General features: G+C 34.7%; 1 protein-coding gene across 4 annotated transcripts in view; it reads right to left on the bottom strand.

The window, feature by feature from the left end:
- The window catches only part of LOC123685246 (homeobox protein abdominal-B), a 135,290-nt gene that overhangs the window by 84,136 nt on the left and 29,639 nt on the right, over positions 1–21,515 (bottom strand). For 3 of the 4 annotated variants that reach the window (XR_006748275.1, XM_045624888.1, XM_045624909.1), the window contains exons 1-2: positions 7,417–7,542; positions 6,054–6,138 (exon numbers count right to left, since the gene is read on the bottom strand). The gene's annotated coding sequence lies outside the window, so the exon portion shown is untranslated. Of the gene's footprint in view, positions 1–6,053; positions 6,139–7,416; positions 7,543–21,515 lie in introns of those variants that run through there. The other variant, XM_045624896.1, reaches the window with a different exon arrangement.

The following is a 21,515-nucleotide window of genomic DNA, read 5'->3' as shown; positions in this document are numbered from 1 at the left end:
CATTGGTCCGTACTTCTTCAAAAACGATGATGGCCAGAACGTTACAGTCAATGGTGATCGGTATAGAGCCATGATTACTAACTTTTTCATTCCTGAATTGAACAACCATGATGTCCAGAAGCTGTGGTTCCAACAAGGCGGCGCAACATGTCACACAGCTCGTGCCATAATCGATTTATTGAAAGACATGTTTGGTGACCGCCTAATTTCACGTTTTGGACCTGTCAATTGGCCTCCAAGATCTTGTGATTTAACACCGCTAGACTACTTTCTTTGGGGCTATGTTAAGTCATTGGTCTATGCGGATAAGCCACAAACCCTTGACCATTTGGAAGACAACATTCGCCGTGTTATTGCCGATATACGGCCTCAAATGTTGGAAAAAGTCATTGAAAATTGGACGTCCAGATTGGACTACATCCGAGCCAGCCGTGGCGGTCAAATGCCAGAAATCATATTCAAAATGTAATGCCACAAGATTATCTTGCGGATAAATAAAATTCATGTCAATCGAATAATCCATCGTTGTTTTATTGCAATTTGAAGTTCTATAGCTCTAAAAAAAACAATATACCAACTCCGTGAGTGAAATAATCAATTCTGATGTTTTTTCAACCAGAAATCGACCGCTCCATACAGAGTGTCCCAAAAAAACGCGCATCCTTCGCCGCCGAAACCGATACTTTCTCAGGAATTCCGCGCTCTGCCTCGGACCACAGAAATACCGGTCGTTCTTCTTCTTTCCCGCCCCCGATGGCCTCAGTCATTAACGGATCTGGTTTTTCTCCGAAGCGGACCGGCTCTCAATAATAAAGAAGCGGCCAAGATGGCGTATATACCTTCGTGCATCAGCCTAATTTACAATGTGTAACAGACGGGGCAACCTAGACGTTTCGGAAAACGCCCACGGGCCCAGGCGATGGTACGTCTTTATAAAAATCGTGGCAACGAACCTCGCGGGATGGCGGCCATGTGGTAAAAATACTTCGGGACCGGTGGGCATTAATTAAAACGTTGATTAGGGGGAGAGGAACAGGGACGCGGAGGACGCGTTTGGGTCTCAGGGGTGGATCAAGGCGTGGATTATTTCTACCCTTAATTCGCGGTCGAGAACCAATTTGATTGTACTTAATTCTCGACCACTGGTGGTCGGTGTTTTATATTTTATTTACTCATTAGTTTCTAAATAGATATTAAGAGCAAAATAACCAAATAATGTTGTATGAGTTGCTATTTTGAAATATTTATAGAAAGTGGAAACTTTTGCAAAATAATTTTTTTTTACGTTCCGAGTGATTCTTACTTGTTTACCTCATCTGAAACCCATCTGAGTGATAGTTAGTGATGTCGATGGTACGGTACGAAAGTAAGTATTAATCACTCATCTCGCTCTAAAGTTTTTTATAAAATTTTTAAGTGGAGCGGCCACTATGAATAGTGGTCGAAAACTAACACAAAAATGGTCGAGAACTCTGCGGCGTGGTCGAGAACCGAAGGTTATTGAGATTTTCCATATGTTTTCACATTTCGAAGGTTCAATGCGGAAAGAACGCTTAAAATTATATGACAAATCATTTAAAACTCGCCAAAGAATCGATGAACACCAACACCATTAAAATTTGTTTATGATGTGAAAAAATCGTGTTCGAAATCGATGTTTCTGTTAACTGGTCGAGAACCAGTGCATTTACCCTACTTGTTTTGTGAACTCAAAATCCTGCGAAATGTCAATATTTTAACGCGCATTTATTGAGTAATGATACGTTACAAAAACAAATTCAACTAGGTATTTATTTTTAGTATGTTTTTCCTGATAGATAGCCTCAACTTTTCGTATTATATTTAACACGATTTTCTTTATTTTTGTGATTCACAAGTCTGAAATAACCACATCAGTATCATCATATTGAAGTAATTCTTTTATCTGAACCGAAAGTTTGGAGTTCAAGCCTTGGGCCAAGAAAGAAATTTTCTGGTTACCGTGGTGTGTCCAACCATTCGCTGGGTAGTAAAATAACAGAACTATGCCTGAAGAGGAGATGGTAACATACATAGTTACTAGGCCTACTCAGAACACAATCAGTTTTCCAAAAACGTACAAGTTCTGAACTTTTGAACGGTCTCACAGAGATCAATTGCAATGTAAAATTTGAAACAAACTATTAGTTGAATTTTTTCATCCATTGTGTAAAAAATAACTCTCATTGAGGTAAACTTACAAAATAGAGCACATCATACAAAGTAAATTGAGTAGGTATAACTTTCAAACACAACTTGAATAAATCGGACAATGCATTCGAAAAACTTTTCTTCACAAGAAATATTTCTTGGAAATTATCGAATTTAGATGTTCAATAAGTTGAGTTCGACTGGAATAATGGAATAACTCATAAAAACAAAAATTTCCTGAAACAATAACAAATAGCATTAGCTATTTTTTTTTGTGTTAATCTATTTCGCTATTTTGGAAATAAGTTATTTTGTCACTTTGTATTGAGGAATAGCAACCATCAACATGATTTCATTGATACAATGTTCCTACTGTTAAGTATCATTCATACAAAGTACAACCGATCGAATAATTGTAATAATGAACATATCATTGGTTCAATGCAAGTTGTTCTTTGATGTAATGAAAAAAATTCATGAATATGATGAAAGAGTTTCATTCTATTAATGTTTCTGTTCATCCATTGAAGAATGATGATTGAAATCATCAATAAAATGAACCTTTCCATTGAATTTTAGTACAACTCTATTGGAAAATACACGCAGAACATTACTCAAACTGAGACCTAACTTCTTAGATTCCGCTCCTCCTGAATCAGTGCAACAAAAAATTACATTGTATATTTTTCTGTTATCTACTTATCTCTTTCGTTACTCTGCTATTTCGCTATTCTTAAAATATGTTATTCGGTCACTTCGTAAATCTATTATTCAAATCAACCGAACTTTTGAGAGGACTCACAAAGACTCAGAAATATATGCCCGAAAAAAGCATGGAATAAAAACGAAAGATCAAACTTTTCAACCTTCCCGATTCGTGCTCTAGGTCCGTCCCTGCGCGTTGCCGTGGTAACGAGCCCGAAGCATCAGACCGAATAAAAATATCTTCAGGGAATACTCATAAGATACCATAGTTAATGAAGCCGCTCGACAGATACGAGTTCTGAAAAACGAAGCAGGGTCCCACAACATGCAGATAAATCCGGCCTGTATCAGATAAATATGTCAACCGGGGGCCCCGCCTCATCTCCTTTCGAATTAGGAGGCTGCGGGAGACGAACAAGATGAAGGTTTCCAACGTATCTTCACGTCCCAGAGGTGTTACGAAAGTTTTGGAATATTTTTCTCGAGAAAAACGCGTCTGGTTGAGGAATTTATGGGTAGGAGGGAAGAATGTCGGGACAAGACGATACCCTTGGGGGACACCTGCAAATTCTGAAAAAACGTTTGGTTTTTCCATATCGCTCGATCTGGCTGTCAACCACAATTCATTAAAATATTTCGGCAGTAGGTTTTTGAGATATTATTTTGGTAACTTAAAGAAATTATTTATTAGATTCGAAGCAAAGAGTAGGTTTTATCAGTTCAAAACTCAAGTGAAGAAACAGTCCAAATTATTGAGACATTATTGTCAAGAAAAAATGTTGTAGTGTATGTAATAAAGGTGGTCACAAGAGACGTTTTCTTTCCTGATGATATTTGGCTATACCTAGAGGTATATATGTGGTCTCCAAGGGTGGAATGACCGCATGCATGAACGATCGCTCTAAAGCTCTCAACTTTGTGCCATTACTTTCTTTCTTTTTTCCAAATTCTACAAGACGCTTGGAATTGTTAGTCTTCAAATAAGTAAACCCATAGAGTAATAAACATAGATAGAGGGAGTATACGTAAATTAACCCTGTCCCCAAAATGGTTAGAATACGTTGTCGCATTGTGATACCTATAGTTTCAAATTTACAATTTTACTATATCGTTAGGAACGTATTATATTGAATGAAATATATTTATTTGAGTGATTCTCGATTAAATATGCAAATTTGAATATTTGGAATTTGATATTCTTCATAATTGTCGAATTTATAATAAGCAGAATATTTATTATTTTTTGTATCTACCTGCTGAAATCCAAGGTTTGGCAACTTTTGCTCTCCTAGTGTCATCGGTTGTTTTACGTTGTTTGGCGCACTTGAAGTTTGTTTTCTGAATTCCTGATATATTTGAGTATTTATTTTAATATGAAACGTTGATTCACTATGGGACATAAGAAGTGCGTTCTTTGTGTAGAAACTCCATTAAGTGAAATATCGTATCACTGATATGTTTTCATTTCCGCGATCCATGTCAAATTTGATAGTTCATGTTGGGGACAAAATCTGCTTACTGAAAATGACATATGCTCCCTCTATCTATGTTCATTACTCTGAGGGTACATCCAAATTTTCAAATCGGTCGCATCTCTTGTCACTGAAATATAAGGTTTTTATTCTGCCAGAAGGTTCTAATGAAGCTCTCATAGCGAATTTTGCACGAGTTAGCTGAATATTCACTTCTATAAGACGCTTGGAATTGTTATTCTTTAAATGCAAGCAACTTTTCAAATCAGTTGAAAATCTTGATTTTTTTGTCGATATTCTGCAAGAAGTTACCTATTCCAACGTCTACATCAGTTAATAAAACAACAGAATTTATTATGACAATAAAATTCATAATCCATCATCAACAACAGTCCAAATTTCCTAAAAACGACATAGTAGAATTTTGTTAAAAAGTAGACCCTACTTCATATACTAGATTTGACCTCAATCGATTGAAATTCAGTTATCGATCTATCTCATTTACAGGTTTTTTTCTGGCACGAGTCTCGACGCACATAGTACTTTGATCTCACACCGTAAATCAATCGAAAATTCAATGCTATCATGTTTCCTCGTTTTTTGCCTCCGTTTTGCAACTAAATATCTCAATTTCTATCGATTATCGATAAATATCCACGACACTTTTTACCAGTCCAGATCTAATGTAATAATAAAATAATATACGGGTATAAAGACGGCATTCGCTGTAATCGTGGTAATGAGTTATGTAGCTGAATTCTGATTGGTCATCATTGAAACGAGGTATTAATAGGAGGTAAGTGGTTGTCTACATCGAAAGTGTAAAGTTTTACGACCGGGCAATTATTTTAATTTCCTTCATACAATGTTGCGTGAGGCATGTCGGTTTATGAAGCGAACGTGTGATGGGGGCTTTAGACCGAGGGTGCAACCCTGATGAGTTCGTGCGAATTCTTTGAATTAGCGAAAGTGCAAGCCTTTGTTGCTTACAGGGATTTTAATTGTTAATACTTGGAAGTATTATTTTTACTTGAGTGGATATAACATTTTCTTTTTTTTTTAGTATTGACTCAATAATTTTGACCAAAATTTTTTCTTCTCCCACGATCTCTTCAATTGAATGTTGAACCAAATTCCATTTCTTTTGTGCTTTGGATAGGCAGACGTGGCAGAATAAAATCATAGTTGATCACAAATTCAGAATAGTAAATCAGGATATTATTTCATGACAGGTACAGAATGCGTACATTTTTATTCATAACGTATTCTTTCATCTTTCACCTTCCTTTGCAAATTATTCATATTCTTCTTTCAGACTTACGTGAATAATTAAATTTACTTTGAATAGATATTCTTGGCGATCAAATATTCAATATTAAATTCTTCAAGAACTCACCTAGGCAATCGAATGATAAATTTCTCCAGTACAAAATTAAACACAAGTCGAAAACACAAAAACAATAATCCTCGATCCTCTAAAAACCACTTCAAAAATTGCACTACTACTTCCATAAAACAATCAATAACTAAAACACTTGAATTTCAAATTGAACAAGAATTCAGATTGCACACAACAGGTTCCGTATATGCACAATAATCCATGGCACCCTTCGAAATGACCCTATTATCTTGGACAGTGGGGTTCACAAGAGGTGTCCCTGTCTGGACTGACTACAAAAGACCCGAAATATACATTTTAAAACTTACCTAAGATGGCCGCCGGGACAGATGCTAGATAAGTTTGGGCTGGTGTGATTTTTCTTCAGTCCATCATTGTTTGGTAGACACCAACCTGAAATTGAAAGAAGTGTGTTTTTTTTTCAAGTATATACTTTGTTAAAAATGAGAAAGAAGTGTTGACTTGAAAAAAATTAAAAATGAAAAAAAATAGCTGCCTTCACGAGGGTGAAAGCGCGTCTACATTTCACAATTAATTGAAAAGAATGAGCAATTTTTAAATTGTGATCGAAATATTATTGAGTTTGTCGAGAAGAGCAAATATTGATATTACAGACACTAATCATGTCAATCAGAAAGGCATTACTTTTCCTGCCTAAGCAGCAAAGTCGCTATCACTGTCCATAATATAAATATATTCGATATTTTTCCAAAAAACTGTCACATATTTCATAAGTTATCAAAATATAATTATCATAGACATATACATTTCCATAGCAACCACCCATTCCAAAAATTGCGATTTCTATCAATTTTCGTTTTAATTTATCACAACAGGAAAAATAAAAAGATTGTGGGAATTGTAATAATTTGCAAATACAACATTAAACATGTATCATTATAAACAATCGAAGAAAAATTATATGTAGGTATAACTCGGCAACAAAGTACTATCTTTACTGCCTAGTAAAACAAATAACTATTATATTACAACTATAGAGAGTTTGCCAATAAAAATGATACAATTTAAAATGGTAACAATGGTATTACGTTCATACTTAATTTGTGGAATTCAAAGTTTCATTTTCATAATTTTCAACTTTCTAAGTTCAGAAATACAAAGTTTATTAAATTTGTTTGGAATCCATTGTTGTATAAATGATGAGAAATTGTCTTAATCATTATGTCATCTGCAGTTATTCTTTGAACTGAGTTCGAGCACCTTTTTGTCTACATATGTATATTAGTTAATTAATAAACCATATACAAATTATAGAATTTAAATTTTTACACTACAATGAATACAAATGAGGAAACGATTGTTATATTTCAACTCTGTTACACATCTCTTTTCTATTCCAATTGGCATAACAAGAGAATGAATGAATAGCTAGATCCATAGATAATACAATGAATAAATCAGTATGCGCCTAAGCAGACTAAGCATAATTGTATAAGACGGTTACAACAAATTGAATAATGTAACTAAAACCATTGAATGAATAAATGAAATCATCAGGTATATTAACGGATTGAGGTTAATAAAACCAAAGATTTATTCAAAATCTTCTTCGTGGCTCTGAAAGATTCACAATACACTAATGAACCAAACACAACAATATCATTATAAAAACACAATAAACAATATTAAAATGAATTGAAAGCCACTTACATGTTCAGTTGGCCTTGTTATATTAAGAATTAAAAATCGTATTTTAGGATGCATGAAACACACAGAGCGATACATTGATGCTCATTGGCAGTTAAACAACAACTGATTGTTTTGGAAGAACAGGTGGAACATCAAAGAAAGCAATGATATGACATATGCTGTACGAACGGAATTCAAATTTCGTTATTTATTCAACCCTTTTCTTTTAGTTTGTCGATTAAGTTGAAATAAGCTGTGTTCAGGTTGTCAATATCGGTTCTTTTGTTAACTGATCCTTTGCACTGTTTAACCGACCCCATTTCATGTATTGAACGCTTTTTTAAGTTGTTTTGAAAACCTATAATAGAAACTTAGTTGAAATTAAAAGAGTGTAATTCCTTGAGAGAATGTTCCGCTAGTGCTGTATATCTTTCTTTTTGAGGGGGTTTTGTGTATGTTAATGCTATCACGACGATGTTCGGATATTCTAGTTTCTAGAAGAAGGTCATCATAAAATTTTCCTAATAAATAGAATACAATTTCATCTGAAGCAAATACAATATTTTAGAAAATCCGGATAATCTGAAATCGATATCAACCAGAGAACATTCTGAAGTACCTCATGGGGCGGATCTTGACCTCCTGCAATTACCCCCGCCCCACTTTAAGTACTTAAACCACGCTCTATCCACCACATCGTCGACTTATCTCATGTATAATTGGATTAAGAGCCCCAGACTCGTAAACACTTCGATTCACAGCCGAAAATATGACACAGCATCCAGTTCGTGTCGTCCTTGGGCCGAACGAATCGAAAAATATGTATCCTTTCGAGATAAGCAAAGCTGGGATTGGCTTTCATACCGCCTGCATAACTTAACTAAATTATTGCACTCTTTGACACTCCACTTTGTTGGTCGGAGAACGAAACACGATATAGGCTTTCAGCTTTATCGGTGTCTACGATGTTCTGCAGGTTTTTCGGAAAAAATGTAAATGTCGACCGCAAGTGGTCATATTTTACCGAGTTAATTTTCTAAATTTTTTTTTTTATTTCATTTTTTGAAATGGAAATTTATGAAAACGGGCTGCATATGTTTTCGTTTGAGGACTGTTTATAGACGATAACAAAGAATATACAATCTATGACTTTGAAGGCTAAACTCGAGAGATGAAATTTGAACCACAAATTGAAGTTCTCGAGAAATGTAGTCAACTAAAACGTCATCGTAGCTTGGAAAGGAATAGGTAATTCTAAGAATTATTTCATGGATTGAAGAAATTAGCTTCTTGTAGTTTGTTTTAAAAGGGGAAATAACAGAAAAGTTGAAAAAAATTCTGTTTTGATTTCAGCATTTCCAATATTTACACTACTTTGAAAGTTTTATATCAAGAAATTTAATAAAATCAACACTGAAAAAACATTGTCCATTAGGTAGGTATATCAGGGACTGGCAATCATCAATTCTATTTCAATTATAGGTAGGGTAAATGCACTGGTTCTCGACCAGTTAAAAGAAACATCGATTTCGAGCACGATTTTTTCACATATAAACTTATCAAATTTTAATGGTGTTGGTGTTCATCGATTCTTTGGCGAGTTTTAAATGATTTGTCATATAATTTTAAGCGTTCTTTCCGCATTTAACCTTTGAAATGTGAAAACATTTAGAATATCTCAATAACCTTAGGTTCTCGACCATTTTTGTGTTAGTTTTCGACCACTAATAAAAGTGGCTGCTCCACTTAAAAATTTTATAAAAAACTTTAGAGCGAGATGAGTGATTAGTACTTACTTTCGTACCCTACCATCGACATCACTACCTATCACTCAGATGGGTTTCAGATGAGGTAATCAAGTAAGAAACACTCGGAACGTAAAAAAAAAAAATTTTGCAAAAGTTTCCAATTTCTATAAATATTTCAAAATAGCAACTCATACAACATTATTTGGTTATTTTGCTGTTAATACCTATTTAGAAACTAATGAGTAAATAAAATATAAAACACCGACCACCAGTGGTCGAGAATTAAGTTGGTTCTCGACCGCGAATATATAAAGGGTAGAAAAAAAAAGTGTTTCAACGTTAATTCGGTGGTCGCAAACTAATATTCAGAAAGTAGATATATAAATGAATCAGTGTATCGAAATAAAACGAAAATGATCCAACAGAAATATATCGGTTGAAATAAACAATTATTGAGGTAACATATTGGTTCTCGACCACTTTGGTCGAGAAATAAAAGATACAAATTTTCTAATACCAGTTCCGCCGAATATTGAACGAAAAAATATACATTTATCTGCTTCTTGATTGAAATACACTCAAAAATATATCTTATAGTCGATATGGAACAAAATATACACACATAATTCATTTAAAATAAGAAATAATTACTATTTTCCGGTCATATATCACAAAGCACTTTTCTAAGAGAGGACGAGAAAAAACCCTTTTCTATGATAGACGATTATAAACTGATTTTTAGCGCGAAAACTTTGACCTATACCACTACTATACAAACTATCTTGGAAGGGTAGAATGGTCGAGAACACGTACCGAGAAAATATTTTGCACAACATGATATAGGTATCTTTATTATTATTTCATCTCAAATCACGGAATGGTCGAGAGCCACCAGTGCCGGTCGGCTAACCAGTGCATTTACCCTAGGTACAATGTACGTTTTCATCAATATCACGATTCTGAAATTCATTTTGTTTATTTTTTTTCGTTATAATATGTATAGAGTCGTTAATAAACTGCAGACAATTTTAATGAATAGTAGTACATCATTGAAACAAAGTACAATCTATCGAATAATGAACCGAATATCGTAATACTGAACATTTCATTGATTCAATAAAGTTGCTGCTTGATACAATAAAAAAAATTCAACAATATGATGCACGACTTTCCATGGTATTCATGTTTGAGTTCATCGGTTGAGTTCATCAATGCAATGAACTTTCTCAAAGAATTTAATATAAACACATTTGGTTCAGTGACTTTTCCATTATCTACTCAACCTTGAATATTTTTTATAAATTTTTTTTATTAAATCAAGTAAAGAAAAGGAGGTAAATAGGTAGGCAGGATCGAAAATTCAGATAATTCTAACTTCAGTAACTTCTGTCGAGCCCAAGAAAACAACAATAGCCCCAAATTAGGTATCTTCTGGGGAATTGTACAATTGCCAACTTGTCCTTCGAACATGAAAAGGAAAGCCATTATGGATTTTCAGGGTCGCATCATTATATTCAAAAGATATCGAAGATACCTTCCGACGGTTCAGTTCGATTTTAGACAGTTGAAGGTGGTGGTTGAGGAAATCCGTGAAATTATCTTTCTCATGCGTCTGCAGTTATTTCGAGAAATAGTGAAAGTGTGAAATGGAAGAAATAGTGATGTGAAGTTCTTATATTTCGCGATAAGGGAAAAAATACGTGTGAATTACTACAACGTATCAAACTTTATGGTTTAGTGAAAACGATGAGGAATTATTGAGGAATGTAATTTCTGTTAGGTCATAAAGTATGTAATTGAAAAGACTGAAATTGAAGAAAGTGATTAAGTTTGTGCTGTAGAGACGTTATGGTTCTACTGACTCTGAGAGTTAATTATTTCTTCTATACAATCTTTATCAGAAATGTTTAGTATGCTTAGTTAGTTAGTCAAGCTTAGTTCTCATTTTCGTGAACCGAATTTCATGAATCTGTCAATTTCAGTGTAGGTACCTACTTGAATTTCACTAGGTAATATAAGAAAATCACAACAGATTTTGATTGAATTGTCTGTTTTAGTTGATTTTTTTCGACACATTTCTTATTTGAAGACCAGATTCTAAAGTTTACAGAAAGAAATTAACACGTTTTTGAAAAATTGTAGAAAGCTTGACTGACAAAGTGTCGACAACAAGAATTTTATGCATCTTGACCATGAAATTTTTTCGTTTCTTCGACAATAGTTCTGTATTCCATAATGATTGAACTTCGAAATCACATAATTTGAAAATTTAAAGACCAGGAATTATAGACTTGCGTGTTCATAAGATCGAATACATAGTATATTGAAGTAATAACTTTACAGTATGTTGATAATCATTGAACTTTCTTCCTCCATGAAAGAAAACATTAAATCGTCAACTTGATCAAGCATAAATCTATTAGCTATTCGGTTTTGAGACTATATAATTGGTGAGATAATATAATTGAATTTCAGACCAGATTTAAAAAAAAAAATATCAACATGAATTTCAACATGTCCCCAACATGGTTAGATTACGTTGTCGGATTGTGATATATTTTCGAATCCACAATTTTACTATATCGCTATTAATGTATATTATATTGAAGGGAATATATTCCCGATTAAATATGCAAATTTGAATATTTGGAATCCGATATTTTTCCTAATTGCCGAAGATATAATAAGCAGAATATTCATTATTTTCTGTATCTTATTGCTGGAATCCAAGGTTTGGCAACTTTTGCTCTCCTAGTGTCATCGGTTGTTTCACGTCGTTTAGCGCGCTTGAAGTTTTTTTCTGAGTTTCTGATATATTTAGATATTTATTTCGATATATTTTGAGTTAATATGAATGCTGATTCACTATGGGACATAAGCAGCGCGTTTTTTTGTGGAGAAACTCGCGAATTGAGTAAAGTATCGTGTATCAGTGACATGTTTTCATTTCCGCGCGCTTCATGTCAAATTTGATAATTCATGTTGGAGACAAAATATGCTTACTGAAAATGACATATGCTCCCTCTATCTTTGTTTATTACTCTGAGGTATTGACATTATAAACATTTCAAATTGTATTATCATTCCTACACCCTAGATATAACGGGTGTTTTTTTTTCGAGGAATATAACTTTAAGTTGGCATTACTGTTCAAGATGGCGACCGATTTAACAGCTGTCAAGTGATTTATTCTTAGTTTGATTTGGTTTGGCTCATCATGAATAGACTCACGCCTGAACAACGCTTGCAAATAGTGCAAAATGAGATTGCCGTTGTTCCCGATTTTCATAAGCGAATTTTGTTTAGCGATGAAGCGCACTTCTGGTTAAAGGGCTACGTCAACAAACAAAACTGCCGCATTTGGAGTGAAGCTAATCCTCAATTGTATGTCAAAACAACGTTACTTCCAGAAAAACTGACGGTTTGGTGCGCTTTATGGGCTCTGGTGGAATCATTGGTCCGTACTTCTTCAAAAACGATGATGGCCAGAACGTTACAATCAATGGTGATCGGTTTAGATAGAGCCATGATTACTAACTTTTTCATTCCTGAATTGAACAACCATGATGTCCAGGAGCTGTGGTTTCAACAAGACGGCGCAACATGTTACACAGCTCGTGCCACAATCGATTTATTGAAAGACACGTTTGGTGACCGCCTAATTTCACGTTTTGGACCTGTGAATTGGCCTCCAAGATCTTGTGATTTAACACCGCTAGACTACTTTCTGTGGGGCTATGTAAAGTCGTTGGTCTATGCGGATAAGCCACAAACCCTTGACCATTCGGAAGACAACATTCGCCGTGTTATTGCCGATATACGGCCACAAATGTTGGAAAAAGTAATCGAAAATTGGACGTCCAGATTGGACTACATCCGAGCCAGCCGTGGCGGTCATATGCCAGAAATCATATTTAAAATATAATGCCACAAAATTATATTGCGGATAAATAAAATTATGTCAATCGAATAATCCATCGCTGTTTTATTGCAATTTAAAGTTCTTTAGCTCTAAAAAAACATCCTTTACTATTACGCAGACGTCGGTAAAATCAAATAGCGACGCCTAAATTGTTCGAAGCAACCAGATCTGCCGTTTTGGCAACAGATAAGTAGATCCCCCAAAAAGCTGGATCCTGCAAGAATATAAACCGTATTCGTCGTCGATCCGAAAATAACAAACTTAGACGTCACCTACATCTTTTCTCATCTCGCGATGATCACCTCGACAATCACCATACGAGGTCAACCTCAAAACAACCAGTCCCAGGGGAAGAATAACCCGATCTCCTATAAAATCCTCCAATCTCCTTTTCAAACCCGATGAATCCCATTTCCCCAAGATTAGAATTCAGCAAACCGCTCCTTCTGCAGCATCAGACGCTTCCAGCCGAAGGTTATGGCGTCGGCAAAAAACATCCAAGACCGGATAGATAGCGGCGCAGCAGCCCGTCTTGCAATTCATCCAGTTCCCGGAATCCATTCCGCTCCCCGAACACGTACAGGAGGCCAGACGCGCGATTCTCGCCCTTATGCAAGAGGGCGATAAGGGTCGGTTCGGCAACGTCGCTCCCCCCCACCGGTTTCGCGTTCCGAAACGTCAGCGTCGTGACGTTAGGGGCGTGAGGGGCGCAGCGGGGGTTCCGTGCAAGTCTGCCGTGACCAGAACGCAGAGAGAGAGCTGGGCCCAATGCGCCGTAGACGGCGGCCATCTTGCCCGACTGAAATCAATAGGGGACTGGGCGTCGGCCGCTTGCGGAGTTGTCGGATCGTGCGGTGGTCCTTCGAGCCGTCGGATAGGTTCGTTGGGATTTTCTTAGATGTGGATTTTTGATGGATAAAAAAGAACTGACGTTAAATCGGGAAGTTTTGAGTGTTCGTCCAATAATGCAGTAATTGCACCGTTAGAGTTCACAGTACTATACCTATATAAGTATACCTTTATTGAGAATCTTAATATAATCACGCAGTCTAGCTCTACTCAACGTCCCAATAGTAGTTGAGTTTGTCTTAGTTAAGTACATATTCAATTCTGCACTATCATCAAGAAGTAATTCAATTATATTATTCACATCTTATGAAAGATAACGATAGATTCATTGATTTAGATTTTGAATTGCGGTAACATTTTTTTAATCACAGCTTCTTGAATTCTTTATGGTTCTGGTTTTGCTATCCACTCAAAATTTCTCATAAGCGTCAGAAGTGTACTTCTACATTCAAATGTGAATTTTCACTCGATCGAAATTGCAGTTTAGAAACACCCACCTACCTACCAGCAAATTTTGCTCATGAATGAACTCAAGAATTCGAACTTCAAGATCCGACTCAACTATCCTGAGAATTTCAAATTTCTAGGACCTTTCGTTCGGTAGTTATCATTTCTATAGCATTGATTTTTTTTAAAAATTATCTGTAAGTACTGAAATATTTCGTACTGAGAGTAGATTTCCTCGAAAATGTCAAGGATAGAATCCTTTCATGAAAGAGATATATTTTATGTATATGCCAGATTTTTCTGCATTTTTGCCTTTGCACTGGTGCAATCAAATTTTTATTGCAATAAAATTTTTATTGCACTCGTATATCCTCCAACCACAGTGTTTTGCCATATTTAGTCCATTTTCTGTGATAATGATATCTGTTTTGAACAATTACATATTTTCTATTTTATTATTCTCAATAATTACCAAAAATTGCTATAATATTATTTAGGTTCTTTCTTTCAATACTTATCATATCAATATCATCACATTTATGAGAATTCTACATTATATTCCAGCCGTATACCCTTAGAATTAGGTAGGTATATTGTTGATTGATATAAAGAATAGCAATCATCAACAAAAATCCATTGATACAATGTTCTATTTCATCAATTTAATGACATTACATTTCTCAACTTTTACCATCAAGTATTCATCAATATAATATTCATCAATATCAATATTTTTTCATTAGTTATATGAAGTCGTAAATCAACTGCTTCGGATAATTTGAATAAACATTAATACATTATTGCACTTTTTGAAGAATGTGATTGAATGAGTAATGAACCGAACATTGTAATAATGAACATTTCATTGGTTTTATAAAAGTTGCTCCTGGAATCAATGAAAAAAATCATCGATATGATGAACGACTTCTCATTATATTAATATTTTGAGAATTAGAGACTGAATTAATCAATAGAATAAACTTTTTCATTGAAATTTATTTTTGTCTTCATACACATTCCTCAAAAAGTATAAAAACCCGCTAAATTCGAGTTTGTATTTCACCGAAATCCCCAATCATCCGACAACACCGCCCGCAAAATCCATCTAATTGGACATCCCCCGCCCCCCATATCTCTACACAAAAATTAACCAACCCAACTTAATGAAATTAACAATAGGTTATGGGCCGCGTTTCAAAGGCAGGAACCGTCTCCATACCGTGATGCCGTGTAGTTTTTATTGCAGATTCAAACGTTAAGCTTTTTACACCTTGCGCAATATACTAATGATGTGTTAATTGTTGTTTTTTTCTCGAGGGGGTTACGCCGCGCGCAGTTATTGAGTCTTTTATTATTCAACGGTCATCCAATGGAACTTATTGGTTCTTGTTATTGCCGACGGTGGCATAATGTAATTGCCGTTTAACTGCTCGCAAAAGCGATCATATAGGTACGTTCTTTGGTTGTCATCTCGTCGTGAATAGGTTCAAATTTCATGGGAAATGCTGAAAAGATGTATTGGTAGAAACCATAGAGTAATAAACATAGATAGAGGGAGTATACGCAATTTTTACGTGTCCCCAACATGGTTAGATTGAGTTGTCGGATTGTGATATATTTTCAAATCTACAATTTTACTATATCGTTATGAATGTATATTATATTGAATGAAATATATTTATTTGGGTGATTCCCGATTGAATATGCAAATTTGAACATTTGGAATCCGATATTTTTCCTTATTGTCGAATTTATAATAATCAGAATATTTATTATTTTCTGTATCTACCTGCTGAAATCCAAGATTTGGCAATTTTTGCTTTCCTAGTGTCATCGGTTGTTTCACTTGAAGTTTGTTTTCTGAATTTCTGATATATTTAGGTATTTATTTCGAAACATTTTGAGTTATTATCAAACCTTGACTCATTATGGGACATAAGAAGTGCATTCTTTGTGGAGAAACAGGCGATTTGAGTGAAATATCGTATCACTGATATGTTTTCATTTTCGCGCGCTTCATGTCAAATTTGATAGTTCATGTTGGGGACAAAATTTGCTTACTGAAAATGACATAGGTATGCTTCATTTATCTATATTTATTACTCTGAGGTAGAAACGTATTAAATTTGAAAGCAATTGTTACAACTTAGTGTGTATTTATGCAGCATCAAATAACAATTAGCATGTATCGATTTTCAAGTGATAAATAGCCTAAATGTTAGCATTTACCATTTTTTGGCTCTATAAAAATTAATTATGAATCAACTTTCCACCACAGCTTTCTATGGACTTCTTGATTCAATTTTCACCTAAAATTGTTATTTGCTTTTTAATGCTTAGTTGGAAATTTTTCACTCAATAATGACAATAAAATTAAAATAACAAACAGGTATGATGATCAAAAAATTAACGTTGCCACTGTAAACAACCTCAGTAAGTTTTGACCCAGTGCCGTCGCTAGCCAAACTGCCGTCTTAGGCAAGGATCCATATTGCCACCCAAACAGAAGAAACTTTACAGAATGCAAAAACTTAATATTGGATAATCGGATTCTTCTATCGGTAGATGAAAAATTGAAATATTTTTTTAATAACCGATAATTCCAAACCTCTGCACAAAAAAATTAATTCATTTTAGAATTGGTAAAGAAAAAGGACTTTTGTCCTCTCCATTTATATTACTCGCATTATCGTATCGTTTTACTCTCATTTTCTTGTGTGGTAAAGATATTTTTTCTAGTTCGCTAATTACAACTTTTTCGAAATCACTTCCGTCGTTTTTCCTAAAGGAATAAAACCTAAAAAATACCTCTTGATTCTCATAATTGCTTTTTCGATATTATTCACAAAATTATTTGTGGAATAGTATGGTATATCTACAAATTTATTCATAAATGCCATCTATTCTACTTGACTTACGTAGGTATTGCTCATTGCCGAAAAAAATAGAGCTTACTTTCATAGAGTTAATTTGAAGTCCTCAAACCCAAAGGAAAATTCAGAAAGTGAGAATATGATAACACCCTCTTTGCATATATTGAATGTATATTATGTTATATGTATATGTTATACTGTCAAAAAGACAATTCTTAAATAATCAATTTCTGTCACATCCCTGACCCAGTCTAGGTTGGTCATACTTCAAGACCCACCCGTCTCCCCCCAACATTCCCGTTTTTCGCCAACTCGACTCAAACTCCTTCTTCTCGGTCAAACCTCTCCCGGCTGTTTTTTTTTTGCCCTCGGCTCGCCGCCGACGCTTTTACGGCACTTTTCCAGAAGCGAAACTTGCCGACAAGTCCTATTTCATCCGTACCGCGACTTTTACTGCCATCCCGGTGCCTTTTTTCTCCAGTTTTTCTCTTTTTTCCTTTTAGCGAATTTCCCCGAGATGGAATGGACGTTTTCCGACCTCGGACTTTTCTTCGGAAAATCCATCTCCTCGGCGGCCCGGACGTAAACGTCAATTAGACGGCGGAAACCCGGTGGAGTAGAAGAAAAAAGCGACATCAGGGGTGTCCCGAGGGATTATCGATCTCTCCCGTTTCCGTTTTAGGGGAATGGGGCGGGAAGAGGTAGACACGCGACAAGAAGGATTGCCAGAGGTCGGTTCGGCCAGGATGGAACTCTGCGCTTCTGATGAAGAATTTAAGGTGATTTTCTCAGGTTCATTAATCATTAGTGCTATTTCATTTGGAATTTTCACAATATTATCGAAATACGAAATTAAATGTATTATCAAGAACGGTAAGCATATTTTACCGATCGGAGACAATGGATTTGAGGAGGAGCGTATATAATTACATAATACGACCCCATTCTGATCATACGACATATTTTCGAATCTTCATTTATTACTTTATATTTCATGATAGAATATTGTTAACTCATCAATCTCAAACACGGGATAATGTGGGTGGAATGAATGCCTATTGTAACTATAATACATCCTTTGTTCTTACAATGTAATTTTGCTATTTTAGCTATTCTTTGTGTGACGCTTAGGATCACGCCACATTTTGCATTAGAGATAAGTAATGTTATAAATTCTCAGATGCATTGTTTTTTAGTCAGTCAATAATAGTCAGTCAATAGCCAGTCAGTAATAAGTCGTTTTGATTGTACCTTTCGTCTTTTTCTTGTAAATAAAGTTTTTTTTTAAAAACAAGGTTTTCCATCTCAAAAACATTATTATATTATATTATATTATAAATTTTCTTAAATCGGTAGTTCTTTAAGCTCGTTGTGCTTTTATGGTTTTTTGCACTATCCCAAAGTTTTTTCATGATTCTAATGAATCAGATTCTATGAGTTACTCCGTTGATGAATGTAAAAAACTTTTCTTTATTATAATAATAATAATACTTAACAATTTTTCACCTTCTGTCTTATTTGTTCATTGTATTCAGGGATTCATCAAGATAAACAGCTTGACATTTTAACTAACTACTTGACTAATCAAAGTCGTGAGAAATTACATACTTGAGCTTGACTTGCCTTGGTTTTAGATATTTAATGCTTGACTTGATATCAAGCTACTTGATATCACTTGAGCTGGATATGCACGCGTCGCACGGCATATATTTTTGTAATCTCGTGCGCGGTTAGACTCAATAAGGGGATTTCTCGAGCGCCGAGAGACTGAAGCATTCGCCAGTGTGACTTTATTAGTAGTTTTCTCACATTTCTATGAAACCTATTGGTAGATTTTGGTAGTTTCAGAAATATCTTTCCAAACTTGGCTAAAATGGCCAAGGATTTTTTATCAACGACAGCATTTTAAGCTTCTGTTGAAAGACAATTTTCTAGAGATGCTCTTACAGTTACTAAAGCCCGCAATAGATTAGGCGACAAATCTATAAGTCGCCTCATGTGTCTTAGATCCTGGATGGAAAATTATGAAATCAAACAAAGCCTGGAGGTTTCTCAAAATTAAGAATCTTTATTTTTTCATTATTTTTTATTTTGTTATGATATATGATTATAGTGGTTCAATTTATGTTTCTATTTCAAAAGTGTTGATATTTTCGGTTTTTTCATACAATAAGTTTAATTGATAAAAGTGTTTTTTGCAAGGTTCCTTCTCATTTCATCATTTGTTAATTGATGTGACACTACACAATAAAATGGCTTAAAATAAAGTAGCATGTTATTATTCAAGTACTTGAAAAATAAATACTTGACTTGAATTGAGATTAAAAAACTACTACTTGACTTGAAAATCCAGCCAAGCCGTGAATCCCTATTCAGTGTATACGTCTTATATTGTCGACTCTCATTTGTTATTAATTCTAGTTGACGAACTAATAATTTTCGAAGGAAAAAAGTAATTACTTGGAATTTTGAGGATATATTTGCGATAAAACCTAGGAAGAAGAGACGGACTTAGATATTCAGTTATTCAGGATTTAATGGATAGGTCCCTACATGATGATAATGCATTCATTATCAATAAAATAATAAAACAATGTCATTTCCATTAATCTGCTATCTAAATTAGTGTTTTATTATTTTTTTAGTTATTCGATTTTGCCTTTCTAGGCTTTAAAAAAGTGAATTATTGAAATTCTTCATTCAACGACAAATTTGAAAAGTTTTTAATTGGCGATAGTTAATACCATAAAAATTGGAATGCCGAAATAATTCTCATTTCAGATTTTAATCTCAATTTTTTTTCGAAATTATGAATTTTGAACACCCATTTAAAAACGTAACTATCTATCAATAGCTAATTCATCTGAAAATCTGGTTTTTTCGATCTAGATATCAGACAAACCTGAAAATCGAGTTTAATGTTGGATTACCACTAAATTCTTTCCAATCAACTTTTTACTCTCTAGATTTCGTTTAAGTGAGCAGACAGTATAATTAGGAGTGAACATCGAATTATTCATATTCTCCACGTCTACCTTTAACTCTCATGAATATACTCACATGTATTTCGAATGGTAATTGAGTTAATGAACAGGTAGTGTGTGCTTATTTCTAAAATTATACGTTCAGTAGTATTTGAGAAATGAGCACGTCTACATAACCAGATAATCTATTTTATAATCTTCATATAGATATGTAGAACTAAAGGGTTCATACGCGCAATGAATTACCTTCCTCCTTATTTTAAGACTAATATCTTGTTATTTTCTGTTCCTAAAGCTTGTGATTGTAGTTTTGGGAGTTCTCAAATGGACGAAGAAAAATGGGTACAATATGTTCCTTTTGCTGAATAAACTCTTTTATTGATTCGATGGTTTTTTTATTTTTCCACAATTTCATATCTTAAACATAATTGAACAATCTCTGGAAAAAGTAAGAAAATATTTCTCGTCCAATCACACCTCAAAACTACCTTGAAAAATGTATTCCTGAATAACCATGTATAATAAAGCGATCACCCATACATATACTGAGCACGTCCAACGCTGCTTGACCTTCAAAACAATAAACCCCAATTCTCATAACACCTGAATTAATAATAATTCCCATTTTTCCAGACTAAAGCTGCCACACACTACCAGACCGCGTCGTACGAGAAGTCCGAAGACCCGGAAAAATTCCGACGACGACGACGTCCGGCTTCCAAGACGGTCTCCATTTTATGTCCATCAGATAAACAACGGCGAATTGAATTTTTATCAGGGATCCGTCGACGGGCGTCCCGACGGTCGTAAACGCCCGAGGAGGGAGGTGAGGAGGTGGGTGCGGGATAAGGATCAAATTTCCGAGCGACTCCAGAATTGCGGAAAAGGAGTTCCGTGCGATTTGAAGAACACAATGGTGAATAAATGCAGCGAGGAGGTAGAGGAGAGACCAGGAAGGTGTTGGGTTTCGAGAGACCGTTATTTCGCAGTCTTAAGGTTGGCAACCCTTCTCCAATCCATGATCGTGTATTGACCCCAGCCTACTGCGACAATGCGAGAGTGTATGGGAATGAAGCTGGGTAGAATAATCACTACGTTGGTTCGACGTCTTGTTCTTAGATTTTCATACGACTGTATATAAAATACTCAGAAAACTTTCTCCAACATTTTTTTTTGTATTCGCTTCTCACTTGATGAAGATTAATTTCAAATAACAATAAACTTAATTTCCACAAAATTGATTTATTGAATTTTTTAATTATTTAATAATCTTTACTTCAAGCTGAATTGTCCATTT

The sequence above is a fragment of the Harmonia axyridis genome, chromosome 1, assembly GCF_914767665.1.
Source record: "Harmonia axyridis chromosome 1, icHarAxyr1.1, whole genome shotgun sequence".
Lineage (NCBI taxonomy): Eukaryota > Metazoa > Arthropoda > Insecta > Coleoptera > Coccinellidae > Harmonia > Harmonia axyridis.
The sequence above is the reverse complement of the archived record's forward strand: the minus strand, read 5'-3'. Positions and strand labels throughout refer to the sequence as shown.